The sequence below is a fragment of the Lutra lutra genome, chromosome 10 (genome assembly GCF_902655055.1).
Source record: "Lutra lutra chromosome 10, mLutLut1.2, whole genome shotgun sequence".
In the NCBI taxonomy this organism is placed as follows: domain Eukaryota; kingdom Metazoa; phylum Chordata; class Mammalia; order Carnivora; family Mustelidae; genus Lutra; species Lutra lutra.
The window spans coordinates 39,209,069-39,226,997 of NC_062287.1; the positions used below are offsets into that span (position 1 = coordinate 39,209,069).

Genomic DNA, 17,929 nt, shown 5'->3' on the forward strand with positions numbered 1-17,929 from the left:
CTAAAAGAAAAGCAGAGAGAACATGACTGCTACAGCAAAACTGGAAGACGGTAAGTAAACTGTCCCTGATTCCGGGGTGCTGTGCGAAGTAATCTTAGCATATAAAAAAAATCCTTAATACAAATTTAATTAAGATGTTTCTCTTTACATAAGAAAATTATTTTCTGCAACACCATATTAAAGAGTTCTCCTACTATTTGAGAATTATTATTATGTTCACAAATACTTTATTTGAATTTTGGGGAAAAGACATACCTTAATACACACACACGTACACATGCACATGGATACACACACACACACACACACACACACAAAGACAATAGGGAGCAATGGGAAAAGAGTAGTCCAGAGGTCAAAACACTTCCCAAGGCTCATGGGAAATCAGGGCAATGTCAGGTCAGTATCTCCATTTGACCTGATATTGAGTTCATTTCCTATGCAACAGAAAGCTGTCCCAGGGTAAATTATTTTATTTGTTCATTCACAAAAATGAAAAAGTCCTTTCAAATATTCCTTTGCAAGCTAGGATGGAAAATATTTTGCATGCAAAGATGGAAGCTTTCTTCACACTGTTTCCCTGAAAATCCAATGTCACAGTTATTCCAAAAGAATGAGAGAAGAAGCTATGCCAGCATGCTTTCTGAATGGTCTTTACCCCGTCAAGAACCCTACAGAGGTCTCTAAATAAATTCTGAGCCACTCTGAGAGCTACTTTGGACAATCATTTTAAATTAGGAGCAGAAAAATGCCTGATCTCCTCCCTTCACCTTTCCCATTTCATGGTCAAAATAAGTGCCAACCAGGAAATATGATGTCCTTCAGAAAAGCCAGAGAGAAAACACAGTGCTTTAGAATGTTTTCACAGGGCTCACCCAAAACACCACGCTACAGAAACTTGCTACAGGAGCTCCTAACCACTTTCACCAGGGTGGGAAAACCTGGGCTTACCTTATAAAATCTCTTAGAGGAATCAGGATACTTGTGGAACGCATGCAATCTGTGTAAATCCTTAAACCCGAAAAGAAAGCCATGGAAAAAGTCAAGAAATAGCTCTCTAATTCTAGACTGAATGCTCTACCCTCTGCATTCCCGTCAGACTTTAGACTGTATTAGGCACATATTTTGACCTACCAACCCTGGATAAAAAAATGCCAAGTATGGCAATTGGAAGAGAGGAGGGCATTGTTTATCTAGAAACAGGCTGGAGTACTCTAAGTTGTCTCAAACTAAGAATGGCTGATATTGTAAGGGAAAGAACCTAACTGATGGAGTTTCAGCTCCAAAGTTATCCAGCAAAGAACCATTATGCAATGGGACAAAAGATAATCTGTTTTTTTTTTCTTTTTTAAAAGATTTTATTTTTAAATAATCTTTATACCAAACATGGGGCTTGAACTTACAATCCTGAGATCAGGAGTCACATGCTCTACTGACTGAGCCAGCCAGGCACCCTGATAAAAGATAATCTTAAATATCCTCAGTGCAAATATGTAAAACACGATGGGTTTCTTGTAGATTCACGGGTGTTACCTAGAAGTCAAAATAGGGATGGCCATATGGCATCAGGAGAATAGAGAGCAGATAACAGGGTAGGAAGAAAAACAGGAAGAGCAAAACACAGTAATTATAAACATACTGCTATGGGTCCATTGGCTAAATGAGTAATAGACACCCTTATAAACTGGGCTGAAACAGGGTAGAATAATAGGACATTAAGGTCAAGAGAGGCTGGTGGGCCAGAGACCTGGCCAGGTGTGAGCATGTCCACAGGGCTCAGGCATGTCACACACGCCAAGGTCAGTTTTCTGGAACACTCATAGCAGTAAAAGCCATGAGCCATGATGTAGACATGGTGACAGAGCTCTTCGAGTCAGAGGATGGTCAAGTGACAGAAATCAAGCAGTTTCTGGAATGAAGACAAAGAGTAGGCTGGCAGGATCTGGGATGCGGGGTATGGGTTGTGAACAAAGCTCTAGAGATGCTGGGAAGTACATCGTGCATGAGACCTGTCAATTCAATTCATAAGAATCTACTGGTCCCTGGGCTGGGCACTGGAGGAACAGTAATAAGTGAGAGATGATCTCTGTCTTCGGGGACTCACAGTCTACAGTTTTGCTGAGAAGACAGATCTCTAATGAGGAGATCTGCTCCAAGGGGAAAACTGCAGAGCCATTAGCCAGGAGGACTCAGCCTCATCTGGTTTGCTCTGATGTACTAGGAAAGGCAAAGAACCTAGCAGAACAGGGTGGAATGCAAACGAAATAGCATTTCTATTTCTGTTTCCCCACTGAGCATTTATGATGTGCTGTGAGGCTTGCAACACAACTTCTCTATAACATGAGCTTTATAATTCTCTTCTGTGGATGAGCCATTAAGTCTCAAATATGAGTAGGTAACTTGCCCAAGGTCACATGGCTAACTGAAGAAGAACTTAAGTCTGTCTGCTTCAATGCTCCAATTTCAAATCCAGACATCATTTCCTGGTCAAGGTGTTTAAACTAAGCTAGTCTAGTTCTACTACCCATAGCCCAGTGTTGCAGTGATCATGTAATTAAATGTATGTCAAGAGCTTGGCAAAATACTTGCAATGTAGTAGACGTTGAGCATGTGTTCAGTCAGTGTAAATCAAAGGCAACACCAGAAGCTTTGTAAAGAGTCACCACACTCCAAAGCAAGGACAGTTTTGAGAGGAGAGAAGTTTGGGATGGACTATTGTGTTAGGTTTTTTTCTCTGGTCATGTGGCATTCCTGCGTCGTCTTTGTGACCTGCTCATAATATACCCTTATGTTACAATACCTGGCCTATTCAGGAAATAGCAAAATAAGTTCACTAAAAAGAGACATAATACAATAAGCAACCAAATTAAAGATGTTGGGTCAGCTTTGTTTATACCTTGCCTGACTGTCTACCACGCATGCACTCATTGCACTTACATGCGCCCATGAGCACGTGTGCACATGCACACACATGTGAACACACACACACACACACACACACACACACAGATTTGCAGAATTGCTTTGTGATCCCTGCAAGCCACTTAATTCCCTTTTCTTGCACCTGTCAAACTGGAAGATGGTATATTACAGTCTTTGGACATTAAATGATTTTGAGAAGTCCTTGGGTGAAAGACATCCACAAACGTCAATTAAAATATAGGAGTGGAATTTTACTCTATTTTTAAATAAAGGATCAGACATGTCCCTGTAAATGAGAATTCATTCTCATTAAAATAAAATGTCTATGGCTATATTTACTCACTAACTAGAAGTGCGAATGAGTATCTTGGAACATAGTGTTCAGATATCAGTCTCATGGTCCAAAAATGTAAGGACAAAATGAAAGAATGTGTTAACAATTACTCTAAGGTACATCCCAGGCTCCATATTAATCAGACTAATACAACCAATGCCCAGTGACAACATTTTCTCACTTTCTACTACGAACTCATAGCTCATTATGACCTATATGGTCATGACTAAAAATGTAAACCCACATGACCTTTTCTATTAAGCAAAAACTCATGTTGGAGGTTGCCCAAAGGTCACCAAAACCATGTCATGTGCTCTTAGTGTTGTGACAACCATTACACAATAATTATTAAAGATTGAGATATAATGGATCAACAACAAACTACACGTATGATAAGTAAACATTTCGGTAGGTTTTGATACCCATGAAACCACTGCCTCAATCAAGATAACAAACATAATATCCCCCAAAGTATCATCCTTCCCATTTTTTTTTTCATCCTTCCCATTTTTAATCCCAATTAAAAATGTTCCCAATTCTCCCGACTCCCAGGCAACCAGATTGGCTTTCTGTCAAAACAGATCAATTTACATTTACTAGAATTTTATGGAAATGGACCATACAGTCTGTACTCTTCTTTCACTCAGAATAATAATCTCTTTTGAGATACACCCATGTTGTGATTGATCAATCGATCTATCACTCTATCTATGTATATCTATACACACACCAATGCATCATTCTTCTTTATTTTTGAGTAGTATTCTATTGAGTACATTTGTTTCATCCTTTGACTTGATGGGCATTTCGGTTGCTTTCAGTTTTTAGATATTACAAATAAAACTGCTAAGAACGTTTATATGCAACTTTTATGCATAAGTACTTTCATTAGTCTTGAATAATCACCTAGGAGTAGAATGGCTATATCACATGGCAGGTATATGAATGCACAAGTTTACATTCCCACTAGCTGTCAACATGGAACATTCCCATTGCTACACATCCTCACTTGTGGCCTACCTGGCACAGTTAGTTGCCTTAATTTTAGACATTCGGATACTACACAATGGTAGCTTGTAGTTTTAATCTGCATCCTCCTGATGATGTTGAGCATCTTGAAAAGTGCTTCTTTTCAATCTTCAAGTCTTGTTTGGTTAAATGTTCAGATTGTTTATCCATTTTTCTGACTGGGGTTTGTTTTCTTATTACTGAGATTTAGGAGTTCTCTATATACAGCTAAAAGTCCTTTATCAGACATGTGGTTTGTAAACATTTTCTTCCAGGCTGCAGCTTGTCTTTTCAGTCTCTTAATTACAGCTTTTGAAGAACAGACATTTTTTATTTTAATGGTATCCAAGTTTAAAATTTTTCTTCTATACATAATGCTTTTGGTGCATCTAGGAAATCATTGCCTAGTCTAAGGTCACAAAGATTTTCTCCTACATTTACTTCTATAATTTAATAGTCTTAGGTTTTATATTTACATCTATGATCAGTTTTGAATTATGGCTTAAAAATGGTGAAAGGTACGGATCGAAGATCTTTTTTTTTTTAATGTAGATGTTCATGGTCCCAACACCATTGGCCGAAAAGATGATATTTCCTCCACTGAATTGCCTTTGCATCTTTGTCCAAAATCAATTGATCATGTATGTATGAGTCTATTTCTGAACTTTCCATTCTGTTCCATCAATCTATTTGCTATGATTGCATCAATATCACATTGCCTTAATTTAATGTTGCTTCATAGGAAGTCTTGAAATTAAGAAGTGTAACTCTTGCAATTTTGTTTTTCTTTTTCAAAGTTGTCTGGGCTACTCCAGATCCTTTGTGTTTCTATGTGAAATGAAGAATCAGCTTTAGAGTCCATATAAAATTTAGGAATACCTCTTAGCATTTTAACGGGGACTGGGTTAACTCTAATAGATCATTTTGGAAAGAACTGAGATCTTAACAACTTTGAGCGCATTGATCCATGAAAATGGTGTAGCTCTCCATTTGTTTATGTCTCCTTTTATTTCTCTAAACAATGCTTTGTAGGTCCAGTATACAGATCTTACGCATGTTTTGCCAAATTTACCTCCAGGCATTTCATATTTTTTATTGCTATCATAATGATATTATTATTTTAATTTCAATTGCTTGTTCTTTGTATATAAAATGACTTTTGAACGTTGATCTTATATCCTGCAGCCTTGTTAAACTCACTTATTAGTTATAACGTTGTTTTTAAAAATTCTATCGAGTTTTCTATATAGATGATCATATTATCTCCAAATAGGAACAGTTTCACAACCCCTGTCATCACAACCAACACCTCCATACCCATCACTATTTAATCATAGCGTGCCTGGTACCATGACAGGTACAATAAATGCATTTTTCGTTAACATTTCTAAACCCTTTCATCCAGCAAGTATTTATTAGTGCCAAGAACTCATGAAGTCATTACTAATTGTATCCCCTTATTACAGATTAGGAAACAGATTTAGGTTAAGTAACTTGCCAGTGCTTATTTAGCCAGTAAATAGAAAATCTAGTTATCCAGCCTTGGTCTGTCAAACTCGAAACCAGCTGTTAACCAAAACTTTATATTGTCTTCTTAATTCATATAGATATCAAAATCCACATAGTATTTCATGCCCAAACATTTTTTTCTCCTCTGATAGAATTATTAACTAAGCAAACAATATTAAGTTAATATTAAACTCTTCTATTTGACATATCCATAATCATTATAAAAAAAATCGTAAGAAAGGTGCTTCATGGTCTATCCTTTTAGAATATTTTAAAAAAACAGTGTTGATTCTCTACAAAGAAAGTCTATTTTGATGTATAAAAATATGCATATTCTTAGTCCATTAGCTAATACAGTTCTGGAGTATTGATCTCTAGAAAGAAACCTCCTTCCATCTGCCCCTTACAGAAAATAGGCTCTACAAGGAGAGTCTCTATCTGGTTGTTTAACTGCTAGGTAATCTCACTGCCCACAACAGTGCCTGGCATATGGTGGGCACACAATAAGTATGTGTTCATGAAGGCATTTAGTTCCTGACACCAAATCAACCTCAAGTTAGTTTACCTACTAATGACACAAGTCAGCCTCTCTTGTTCAGACCCAAAAGGGACTTCAAAGACCACTAGGTATTACTGACCACTAGTGAAAACAGCCTTCCACAATATCTCTGATCCAACACCCAGCCTCTGCTTGGAATCTGGCGACTGGACTCTATTTACTAGGGAGTTTCAGGTAATAGGAAGTTCTCCACATTGAGGCAAAAGTCCATCTCTCTCTAGTTTTGAATGCTCTTTCTACCTGCAGCCCTGCCCACATCCCAGAATAAAACAGAACAAGCCTGCAAACCATCATTCACCTGCGATAGGTCTTCAGATAACAGAAGATGACCCTCTCTTTCCAGGGTTTTTTCCTCTCCAGTCTAAGAATTCTGTCCTCATGTATCATGTAGGCTTCTGGTCTTTTCTTCCTCCCCATCTCTGCCTCTGAATCAAGAGGACATGAAGCTCTGTCCATTCACAAATGTGTATTGAGTGGAGGCAGAAATGGGTGATTACTAAATCTTATTTAGAATATAAACCATCCACAGTGAGCTTTTAGCATGTTCCAGGTAGTGGAAAGGACTCAGTAGAAAGTACTCAGGTAAAATATTCCAGATGGGAACACATTTTATCCCTACATTTTCATCTACCGTGGAAATGCTCCAAGTAGATGCAACTGAGATGCTCAAATTTTATGTTGACATTTATGAAAATGTCATTTTAAAAAGTTTTTAGGGGCGCCTGGCTGGCTCAGTGGGTTAAGCCGCTGCCTTCGGCTCAGGTCATGATCTCAGGGTCCTGGGATCGAGTCCCGCATCGGGCTCTCTGCTCAGCAAGAAGCCTGCTTCCCTCTCTCTCTCTGCCTGCCTCTCTGTCTACTTGTGATCTCTCTCTGTCAAATAAATAAATAAAATCTTTAAAAAAAAAAGTTTTTAATAATACAGTTGCAGGGGGGTACCTGTGTGGCTCAGAGATTACGCTTCTGACTCTTGATTTCGGCTCTGGTTATGATCTTGGTTGTGAAATTGAGCTAGGTATCAGGCTCTGTTCTCAGCAGGGAGTACATTTAAGATTCTTTCCCTCTCCTCTGCCCCTCCCCTCTGGGAGCAATCTCTCTCTCCCTCTCTCTCTCTAAGTAAAATAAACAAATAAACAAAAAAATTTCAAAAATGCAGTTGGGATTTTAAATGATTTCTTTATTTTTTATTTTTTTTAAATTTTTTATTTTATTTATTTATTTGTCAGAGAGAGAGAGGGAGAGAGAGCGAGCACAGGCAGACAGAATGTCAGGCAGAGGCAGAGGGAGAAGCAGGCTCCCCGATGAGCAAGGAGCCCGCTGTGGGACTCGATCCCAGGATGCTGGGATCACGACCTGAGCCGAAGGCAGCTGCTTAACCAACTGAGCCACCCAGGTGCCCCAGACAAAACAACTTAAACAAACAAACAAAATAAAAAAAAACCCTGATGGCTCGGTGGCCAACTCTTGGTTTTGGCTCAGATCATGATCTCAGGGTCTTGGGACTGAGCCCCCGGTGAGCCCCGCATCTAGCTCTGCACTCAGTGGGGAATCTGCTTGAGGATCCATTCTCCCTCTACCCCTCCCGGCCCGTGCTCGCTCGCTCTCTCTCAAATAAATAAATCTTTAAACAAAAACCCTGATGGCATATTCATTATAGATGCCCTTAATAGAGTTTATTTGTGCATATATGTTTAATTATTATTTTTAATTAGTCAAAATATTAACTGCCAATTCTCAATGCATTGAAAACTTCCATTAACTTTTTATTTTGTGGTAATGATTGAGTCACAGGAAGGTGCAAGGAAATGTACAAGGCGCTCTCACGCACCCTTCAGCCAGCCTCCCTTGTTGTTAGCATCTGAGGGCATTTTTAAATTGCTTATTGCTTCGAGAATCAGACTCTCACTAGAGTTGTTTCTGAGAACACATGGAATTCCTTCATGGGACCCATAACCACTTTCACCCAACCCTTGCTTGCCTGCAGCAGGATCACAGATACTATTTTTCTTTCTGTTCCTATTCATCCCTGGACTTGTATAAGGCTCTTAATGCCTTAACGGGGATCATTGTTCTGAGCAGAGGGTGGTAATAATTAAGGAAGAATGGGGATTTTATCCTCCTAGGCCCGGCCAGGGTCACTCAGTGCACTCCTGTGGTTCTATCTATAATTGCTACCAGTCTCAATTATACAGCACAACTGCAAGGAGCTGAAACAGGATGAGACAAGATGAACAGAGAAACTGCGAGTGGAGAGAATCTTAACTTCGATGCTTACAATGCTTTGAACACATTTTAGTGTGCACATGGTATATACGCATATATTTTATAACCCGCTGTATCACATACATGATATATAATATATTTAAACAGAGGCTTTAATGTCCTTTTTAAATTGGGGATTTTTAAGTGAATCGCCTGGCTAATCATGTGGCAAAGTCAGGCCTGGAATCTAGAGCACTGAATAGGAGTCACACACTCTTTTCATTACAGAAGTTGCCTGCTGATCTATCCACATGTGTCCGTTATCATGAAAAAGAAGGCAATTCCGTGCCCTGTGCTCCTCACAGTGGGTTGGTATCAGGTCTTTGGTAATAGGAAATTCAATAGTTTCATTACTTTCCTCAATTTCTAAAAGTCGCGGCAATGTATTATTCAGAGTCCACGTTTACATCTTCTCAGAGGTTCTCAAATGTTGGACTGGTTTGAGACCAGGCAACTTGGAGGACCGAGTCTTCCCTGAAAGGCCATCACTCCTTTGTTTTTGTGTACATCTGCACATGTGTGCTGCTCCTTGGGTCTCCGCCTCCACAAAAAGACCTCCGTGCTCCTCATGTTTCAAGGAGGGTTCGGTTTCAGGGAAAACCAGCTCACTCAGATGGCGGGGACTGGGACTTAGCCCTTTTGCCTCTCTTCCTTAGCACCTTCTTTTTGTCTCTTTATCCTATAAATGCCGAGTAAGTAAATGAGTTGAGTAAGTAAACTCGCATCATAACTTAGTTTGGCAAACGTGGGCAAGTTGGGACGTCTGACTTTTTATAGACAAGCACCCTGAAGAATACCTACCTTACAAAAACAGCAATGAACAAAACCTAAGGCAACTAGATTTTTTGCTACCCTGTGATCGGGGGCAAAATAATATGGGAATAGCTTGGGTTTGTCCTTGAGACTTCTCTAATGTATATGCAGAATTGATAGTCAACTGATTCTGAAATTCAGTGCTGTATCTGTGAATTATCCTATTTAAAAGACAAATTTTCTTAGAACTTACATCCGTTTGGGGTTGTCCCTTTACTACCTAGAATGCAGGCGGTGTCATGTTAATATCCTCAAGACCTGAAGCAGAAACAGAGCTTGATGAAGACATCAGTTGATTTCATCACACACTTAAATGCTGCACGGCTCCCAGGTACACACTGCAGACAGACAGAATCAAAGCCTTGGGCTCCCAGATAAAACCCCGGCAAGGCGCCCCCTCTTTATGGGCTCTCATCCATGGATTCGCATCCACCCTGGACACTTTTATTCTACTCTGTACCCTCTTCCTCCCGCCGACTCCTATTTATTAGACATCTTTCATCTTTGCAGGAGGAGAAGAAAAACCCACAACACAGTTGTTGGGAACAATTATGCTCTGAAATGCAAGCGGCCTTCACTCCACGTTCTTTCCCAAGCCTGGAAGCTGGAGAGCAGCTCCTAAGATTAAGGCCAAGGGCTGCAGGCTGAATTCAAGCTTTTATTTGGAATTAATGAAAACGGACAGCTCTCCTTGTCTGTTTGGAACTCAGGAATTCCAAAACCTAGCTGCAAAAGCTTGAAAGCCTCCCTGGTCATGAAGTTCTGAAAGTTCAGTAAACATACGTTTGGTACTTGATTTAAAAAAAAACAAAAAACAAAAACCATTTTGGGACCAGTTGGTAATAGACTCAAAATGTATTCCTGTTCTCTCTTTACAGTAATTCTGTGGCACCAGGCACCAGCAATCTGAAAACGGGAAGCCGACAGAGTACCAGGTTGTAAAAGCAACCATCAGCTTGCGTTGGTTTATTTTAGTTTTTGTTTTCCTTTTCCTGTCACCCAGATGACAGCCTCAAACCCCTTCTGTGACCTGTGCTAATTGGCATAACCACCACACACAGTGTGATGATCTAGATCCTCACAGCTGGCTAGAAAGGAAGGTTGAAATCTCAAGCCATGCCAAAATGCTCTTGGATGATCCAGAAAATAAACAGGGGAAGGGGTTTTGTTAAATGTATGAAAACATGGAGGTTATTACGTTTACCGAAGGGCAGCAATTAGCTAGATTTTATTCCTTTAGAAGAAGAGAGAAGGATTTGAGTTAGATATCTAGAACTAGTCTCTGGTAACAATGGTAGGCCAAGAAAGGAATAGGTATCTGGGGGGAAGGGAAGTTCTCTTCTGTTCCTATGTTTCAGTGATGGATGACAGAGAGGTAGGTAAGGAAGGAGATAGATAGATGGGGAAGCAGGAAAGAAGAGAGGAAGGCTCTTTGGCTTAGCAGGAAGTTTGGGAGCATTCACATTTGGTAATTAGGTAAATCTTTATGTTTTAAAAAAATGCTTAAGACTTCATTAAAGCAGAAATGAGACAATGTCAATAAATTCCCACATATTTGCTCATGGCCTCGGATAATAACTGTTAAAAGTCCTTGGTGCATTGCCTTTGTTCTGTATAATTGTCACCTTAAAGCAGCATATTTGTCTATAATTGTTGATCCTCACTGACGACTGTTTACTGAACATCTGTCCACATCAATAAGTACAGTCCCATGTGATTGTCTTTTAATGACTATGTCGCAGTAATGCCCACTTCCCACTAGGCCTCAAACACAAGAAAATGGAAGTTCCCCAGATGTAAGAATTTTCTCTGTTACACCATAGTTCCATATACTAGTACACTCTAGATGCTCAAAAAGTATTTGTTGAAATGCCCTTATGATGTTAATTCTTTACACCATGAAGCCCTCCTGTTAGATCATTTGTTAGGTTGTCTTTTGTTTTTTTTTTTACTATGATAGTTCATGCATAGATGAATAACCTTGTACCTCTGTCTTTTTTCAATTATTTTTAAGGATCAATTCTTGAAAGTACAGTTGATAGGACAGAACATATATACATTTTTGAAGCATTTAAATTAACTGCCTTCCAGAAAGTTTCTACTAATTATACTCCCACCAGAGGTTTCTGACCCACATCTTCAAATAAATCTTTACAAGATTTGTGTTCTTGTTGAGAAGAATAAAAAAAAAATTAAAAACAAATACTACAATTTTCCATGTCTGACATAACAGTAGACCTAGCAAATAAAAATCTTTAAACCATTCCTCATTGTAATTTAATCATTTGACTCGATGACAAAATGCCATGTTTTTGTGGTAAGACAAAACACTGCTGACAGAGAGATGGTGCTGAAAATTCTGTTGAAAAGACAGACTGTACATAAGGCATAACTTTAATTAAATTAAAATTTGTCCACAAAATCAAATTCTGCAGCCTTGAAAAGTGCTGTGGGATTTTTCAACTAAATGTCAGAATATAACCTTTAGCTCTTCAAGGAAGAACATTTTCAGGTGGAGATTCTGTCAGACATTGGTCATACTCGAATGCAATATTTAGACTTATTTACTATTAACTCTAACTCAGCATAAAGAGTATTTGGGGTCTTTGAGAAGACTAGGTCTCAGGAGTCTTCATATGGACAGAGAATTTGAGTTTTGTTTGGAAAAGCCTTTTTACTTTCAAGAAATTAGACTCCAGGAAAGACTGCCTCCATCACGATGACGCGGGTAAAAGCTGTGGAGAGTGTGTGCACCCTCACGGATCCACAAAAATTCATGTATTTACTCTGTAAGTAAAGTAGCCTGGGACAAAGTCCACTTTTTTAAGCAGGACCGATCCACCTCAATGTCTCTCCTTTTTATGCTCAAGCTTTGTGGACATTTTCTTTTGCGGGGAACTTCTTCTCCAAGTCCAAGAGAACACTTCTTCTTCTTCTTCTTCTTTTTTTTTTTAAATTTCTCCCATATCAGAATATAAAAACTGAGGAAAGAGGCATCCACCCAGACAGAAATCTCATTCCTCCTACCCCAGAAGGAGCAGCAGACTTCAGAACCTCCTAATAAAATAATGAAAGCATACAGTTCACTTACTCGTTTCTCAAGTGAATGCACTCTTGACTTTCACAGCTGATTTGATGTTTACCAAGAAGATATTTTTACTGAGGTTACACAGATAAGTGCACATCTGATACCAAAATAGCTGAATTGCTTCCCTTGGCTAAAACACATTCTAGGTGACAAAAGGGAAACACACACCAAACAAAGGAAGATGGATCTGGGTCTAAGTTTAGTATTGTTGTTTTTCTATTTCTGAGCTACAAACCCGGACTCGCATTTATTATGACAAATTTATAAAAGCCTATCATGGGAAAAGCACCATAACAGAACTTCAGTTCTCTTTCACCCTTTCAGGTTAAATCTCACAAAATTGCTTTTTCCTTTGACCAGTGTTGTCAAAATCACAGACAATGCTATACTTAGGTAATTAAGTTAGGTTGATTAGGTTATAGAGACTATACATAAGCATTAGAGCACATGAATGAAATCCCTGAAACCACCTTACCTTTCTTCACAATGGGAACAATAAACTCTTTGCTTTTCCATTTAAAACCAAATAAGCAACTACAATAGGGCAAAGAAACCAGGGCCCAGAAGGAGGAAAGTGTATGGTTTTCTCTAATTGAGTTTCTCCCTTTCTCATCTTCTATAGATATCTTGGATTGTTTTCCAATTTTCATTCACATTTCATCCTATTAAATGGCTCTAACCTCTGACTCACACACACTACCCTGTATTCATCTTCTATTCGTAATTGAGATGAAATGTGCCCACTCGCTCTGTGGACAGTACCAGAGGCACTGACGAGACACAGACAAATACTAACTCACTCTGTCAGCCCAAGCTTTGACAAGAAAACAAAAGGCAAATCCTCATCTAGTTACAGCACTTGAATTCACAGCGCGTAAGCACAAGACTGGCATTTTGGGACAAGACGGAGCGGCTGACTTGCCCTGAGAAAGTGAAAAAGCAGGAGAAAAAGTGTTGTGAGACTATTTTGTTGCACTTTCAGGCTGCAGATAGGATAGCTCTTTCCAAACGTCTGTTTAAATGTGCTCAGCCATTCTAAGCTCTGTAAAGAGCAATCCAGGTGAATGTCAGTTTTAGAACAAATTATTGGGATTCGTGGACAAATGGCTGTGCTGTTTCCTCAAGACGGAGATGAAAAATCATGTCTCATTTTTTCCCTTTGGTAAGAACATTAATTGAAATATGCCCATGATGTGAAGGAAGTCATATGCATTTGAGTCAGAAACAACGATTTTAGGAATTCCAAAAAAAGGGGGAGGGCCACAATGGGGTATCTGAATTACTTTTGAGATTCAACACTAAATGAAAAGTACAGAATATAAATACAAACATAAATAGTACCGAATATAAATGTTATATCAGCATACTGTTTAAAATGTGTGTGAATTGGCGCCTTGGGTTAAGCCTCTGTCTTCAGCTTAGGTCATGGTCCCAGGGTCCTGGGATCAAGCCCCACATTGGGCTGTCTGCTCAGTGGGGAGCCTGCTTCCCCCTCTCTCTGCCTGTCTCTCTGCCTACTTGTGATCTCTCTCTCTCTCTCTCTATCAAATAAATAAATAAAATCTTTGAGAAAAAAAATAAAATGTGTGTGAATCGTTGAATGAAGAATTTTGATGGTAGGTAGAGACAATGTATGTACATTATTGATAAACATCCAGTATCTAAAGGAAAGTTGCTTCACTATGCTAAAAATGTTTGAGACTGTATCCCGGAAGTACTGCTCAACATAAAAAGTTTTAGCTTAAACTTAGGATCGCGTCTTGGTTAGATAATATGGATAAACTAGGATCAAAGAGAAAAGAGAAAAGGCGTCCAGAAAGGATGGCTCCTGGGTTCTCCCAGGACGTTGCTATATTCACCCTTCCTCCTTTAATATATCTACACTTCAGGTCGAACAGAGGTACCTACAGGTACTTCCATGTACCTACAGGAGGCTGCACCAGAAAGGAACAACAAGGAAAGTCGGTATTAAAAGAGAATGCAGGAATAGTCTGGAGTTTCAGGAGATCATTCCAGACTATAGGTTGGGTGGGGGATTTTTGATTTCAGAGTTAATTCTGACTAGCAGCAGCCTGCTCAAAATCTTAGGCATGCTTTGTAGCTACAGAAGTATTTCTGAGCAGTGAGTTTCATCATATATGATCTTGATTATGGGGTTAATGTCCTATCTCCTCCACAAGACTGTAATATCCCCCAAGGCAGCGAGGATCCTGCCTGTCTTTCTCAACACACCCTAGCACCTACAGAGCACTGGCTAGCTTGTAGACATAGTACATGAACAATAAATATTTGTTCAACTAGTGCACGGTGTTTCAACCTCCGGAAGAGCCCAGCTGAGAATTATTATAATTTGTTACATCCATTAACAGTGTCCAACACGTGGCAATGAGTTGAAAGCAAAAAAAAAAAAACAAAAAAACACCTAGTTAGCCCCAGGAGAGTGGAAACAGGAAAGGCTGCTAAAAGCAAAGTTTAATTAAAATAGCAGGAGGCCCAGCTGAGAAAATCTAAGCTTCTCCCCAATTGGCACAGCATTCACATAACCCATAAGCTGCAGTCGGTGGAGATCTGTAACCTCACCCCACTGCAGAGACAGCCCAGACAAGGCAGCGGTCAGCTTTGGCTCCTCAAAATGCATCTGCTACACAAACAGAAGCTGGGACCAGAAATAGAAACAGACCCCCAAAGTCATGAGTCCAGGGACTGTCTGCTTAGTCTCCAATAGGAAGTCTCAGCAAGTCCAAGAACAATTGCAGAGGGAGCACGAGACAGAATCAGTCTCTGCAGGAAACCTGCCCTGAACACTATCAAATGGGTGTTCCAGCATCCAGAGTTGGCAGACGAGATAGTCAGGGAACCTGGACAATCTCCGTTGCACTACCCATGACCGTCTGCATGATGCATCCATTCCTCTCTCCACCCTGGCCTCCTTCCACTCCCTGTCTCACTATCTGGATCCTCTAGACACCCCAGAATTGCTCTATGTTGTTCTCTCTGGCTGGAATAATCACTCTTCCTCACCTTTAAGATGCAACTTGAGCACTTTGATCACTTTGCAAAGCGATCAACCTTGCAAACAGATGTGGCCACTATTTCACTATATTTATATATTTATAATATATATTGATATATTTTTTTATTTATACCTACCATCATTTTGGCATTCACATGCTATTTTGCAGTTTTCTTTAAATATATGACACCTCTGTTGAGTGTCTTCTTTTTCTGTTTGGGTTTTTTGGTTTTTGTTTTTTGATAATTTTTTAAAGTAAACTCTATATCCGACGTGGGGCTCAAACTCATGACGCCAAGATCAAGAGTTGCATGCTGTACCATCTGAGCAGCCAGGTGGTCCGCAGTGTCTTAAAAGGGCCAACGTCTTCTGCATCTTCAGTGTTTTCTGTCCCTGACACACATAATCCACACATTATCACTCAGCAAATGTGTACTGGACAATAGGGACACGTGCCTGAACTGCAGTCGTTCACAGAAATGTCCTGCCAGGCAACACACCAACAGGTAAATCTTTTTATTATTATTTTTTTAAGTGGGGGAGAGGGGAAGGGAAGGGAAAGGAAAAGATAAAATTTCAAGCAGGCTCCACGTCCAGTGCAGAACCTTACGTGGGGCTCGATCCCATGACTCTGAGATCTCAACCTGAGCCGAAATCAAGAGTTAGACACTTAACCCACAGAGCCATCCCACCTAAATATTGTCAGGAAGATTGTAGAGCCCACCAGGATGTTCTTGTACCCAAAGAAACAGAGCAAGGAAGAAAAGGCAAAAATATAATGTATTTGTTCCTAGCCAGTTAAAGGAATGCTTCAAAGATAATGGCCAACATATGATTTTAAAATCAGCTGTAAAAATGCTTTATTTTATTGCATAGAGCTAATCAACCATTTGCATGATTTCCTGCAGAGAACCAATATTAAAGTCCTAAGTAACAGTTGTTCACAACCCACAGACCTTTGGAATACCTTACTTCTGTTTCTGCTATCAGACCCAAGCCCCGAGCAGAGACCAGAAAGGTTTCAAATGCCCCTTAAACAAACAGCGTAGTCACTGAGAAGCATCCAAAAGAGATGGATGGGAAAAAAATCACGAAAAGAAGTGAGACCTGTTCCCTCCGTGCCCAGGTCTGAGCACTGACCTCCCAAGAAGCCTGGCTCGTTCATGGAATCTGTGCAGCTCTCTGGCCCTCACACAGTATTTTTCATGGCACAATTTGGCTTTTGTGTATGATCTGGACCTGACGGTTATGGCTGTTTTATAATGAAAAACTACAACTATTTAGCTTCCATTACATAATAATTCACAATCTCTGATGGAAATGTTCAAGTCACTTAGGACTCTGATTTGGAACAACGTATCTGTTTTAATTCAGATGACAGTGGTAATTCATTTGGACAACATGATTCATATAATGTGCTTCTCCTTCACCATAACCTCTGCTGTTAGGAAATGACACCGCTTCATGGGACCATCTCAAAAGAGTGAGAAGTAAATCCTTTTACATACATGAGTACTATAATTTATCCAAATGCATAGAATTTTTATTTCTACAGGAAGAGAAAGAACAAGTGTGCCTTATTTTTTTAAATTATAGTTAGTAAGGATCACTTAGTTAGATGTAAAATCAATTTAATAGGTCTGACCTGTGTATTTTGTAAAACGAAATGCAACTGAATAGGAAAATTGGAATGGGTTCTGTGCAATCAGGATAAACGGTGCTTTGTAGAGAGAGAGTGCAGTGTGCTGTGATGCAAAATGTATTTCTTACTGAGGCTCATGGCCAGAAAAGGTGGGAAAGAGCTGCTGAACTCAGGCAGCACTGTGAAAATTCGGGTGAAAAATCCTGATTTTATTTCTGACATTTATTAGTGATGTGCCCTTGTGCAAATAACAACTTCTCTACCTGTTTTCTTATCTGAAATAGGGAAGGCACCTCATAAAGTTACTTGAGGTTTAAAGAATATCATGTGTTTAATCCACTTGTTGTTATGCTAATATAGGGAACATAATTGTTTACTGTTCAAATGCTTTAGCACAGTGCCTGGTACCTAACAAGCACTCACTAAGTGTTAGCAGCTATTGCTGTTAATGTTATTGTTTTAAAATTGTTATTATTGTCTTATAAAGCAACATGAATATTATAATCTGGAAATTTCCAAAATATAAGAATCAAACATTACTTTCCAAGTCCTATGGGCATAACTAAGCAAAGTAGATTGGAACTTCATGGTTGTTGCCCACTTTCTGACTCAAACTTCTTGACGTTCAGCTGAGAAATTAACCAGGAGTTCACCAGCTGGTTTTTGTTTTTGTTTTTTTTTTAAGATTTTATTTATTTATTTATTTACTTACTTACTTACTTACTTATGTGAGAGACTATTAGTAGCGGGGAGGGACAGAGAGAGAGAGGGAGAAATAG

General features: G+C 39.3%; 1 protein-coding gene and 1 pseudogene across 2 annotated transcripts in view; one reads left to right on the forward strand and one right to left on the reverse strand.

Moving 5' to 3' along the window:
• Nucleotides 1–17,929, reverse strand: part of FAT3 (FAT atypical cadherin 3) — a 672,146-nt gene that overhangs the window by 353,879 nt on the left and 300,338 nt on the right. The gene's annotated exons all lie outside the window — the stretch shown is intronic.
• LOC125078540 (AP-3 complex subunit sigma-1-like) overlaps nucleotides 23–17,929 on the forward strand; it is a 150,599-nt pseudogene continuing 132,692 nt past the window's right edge.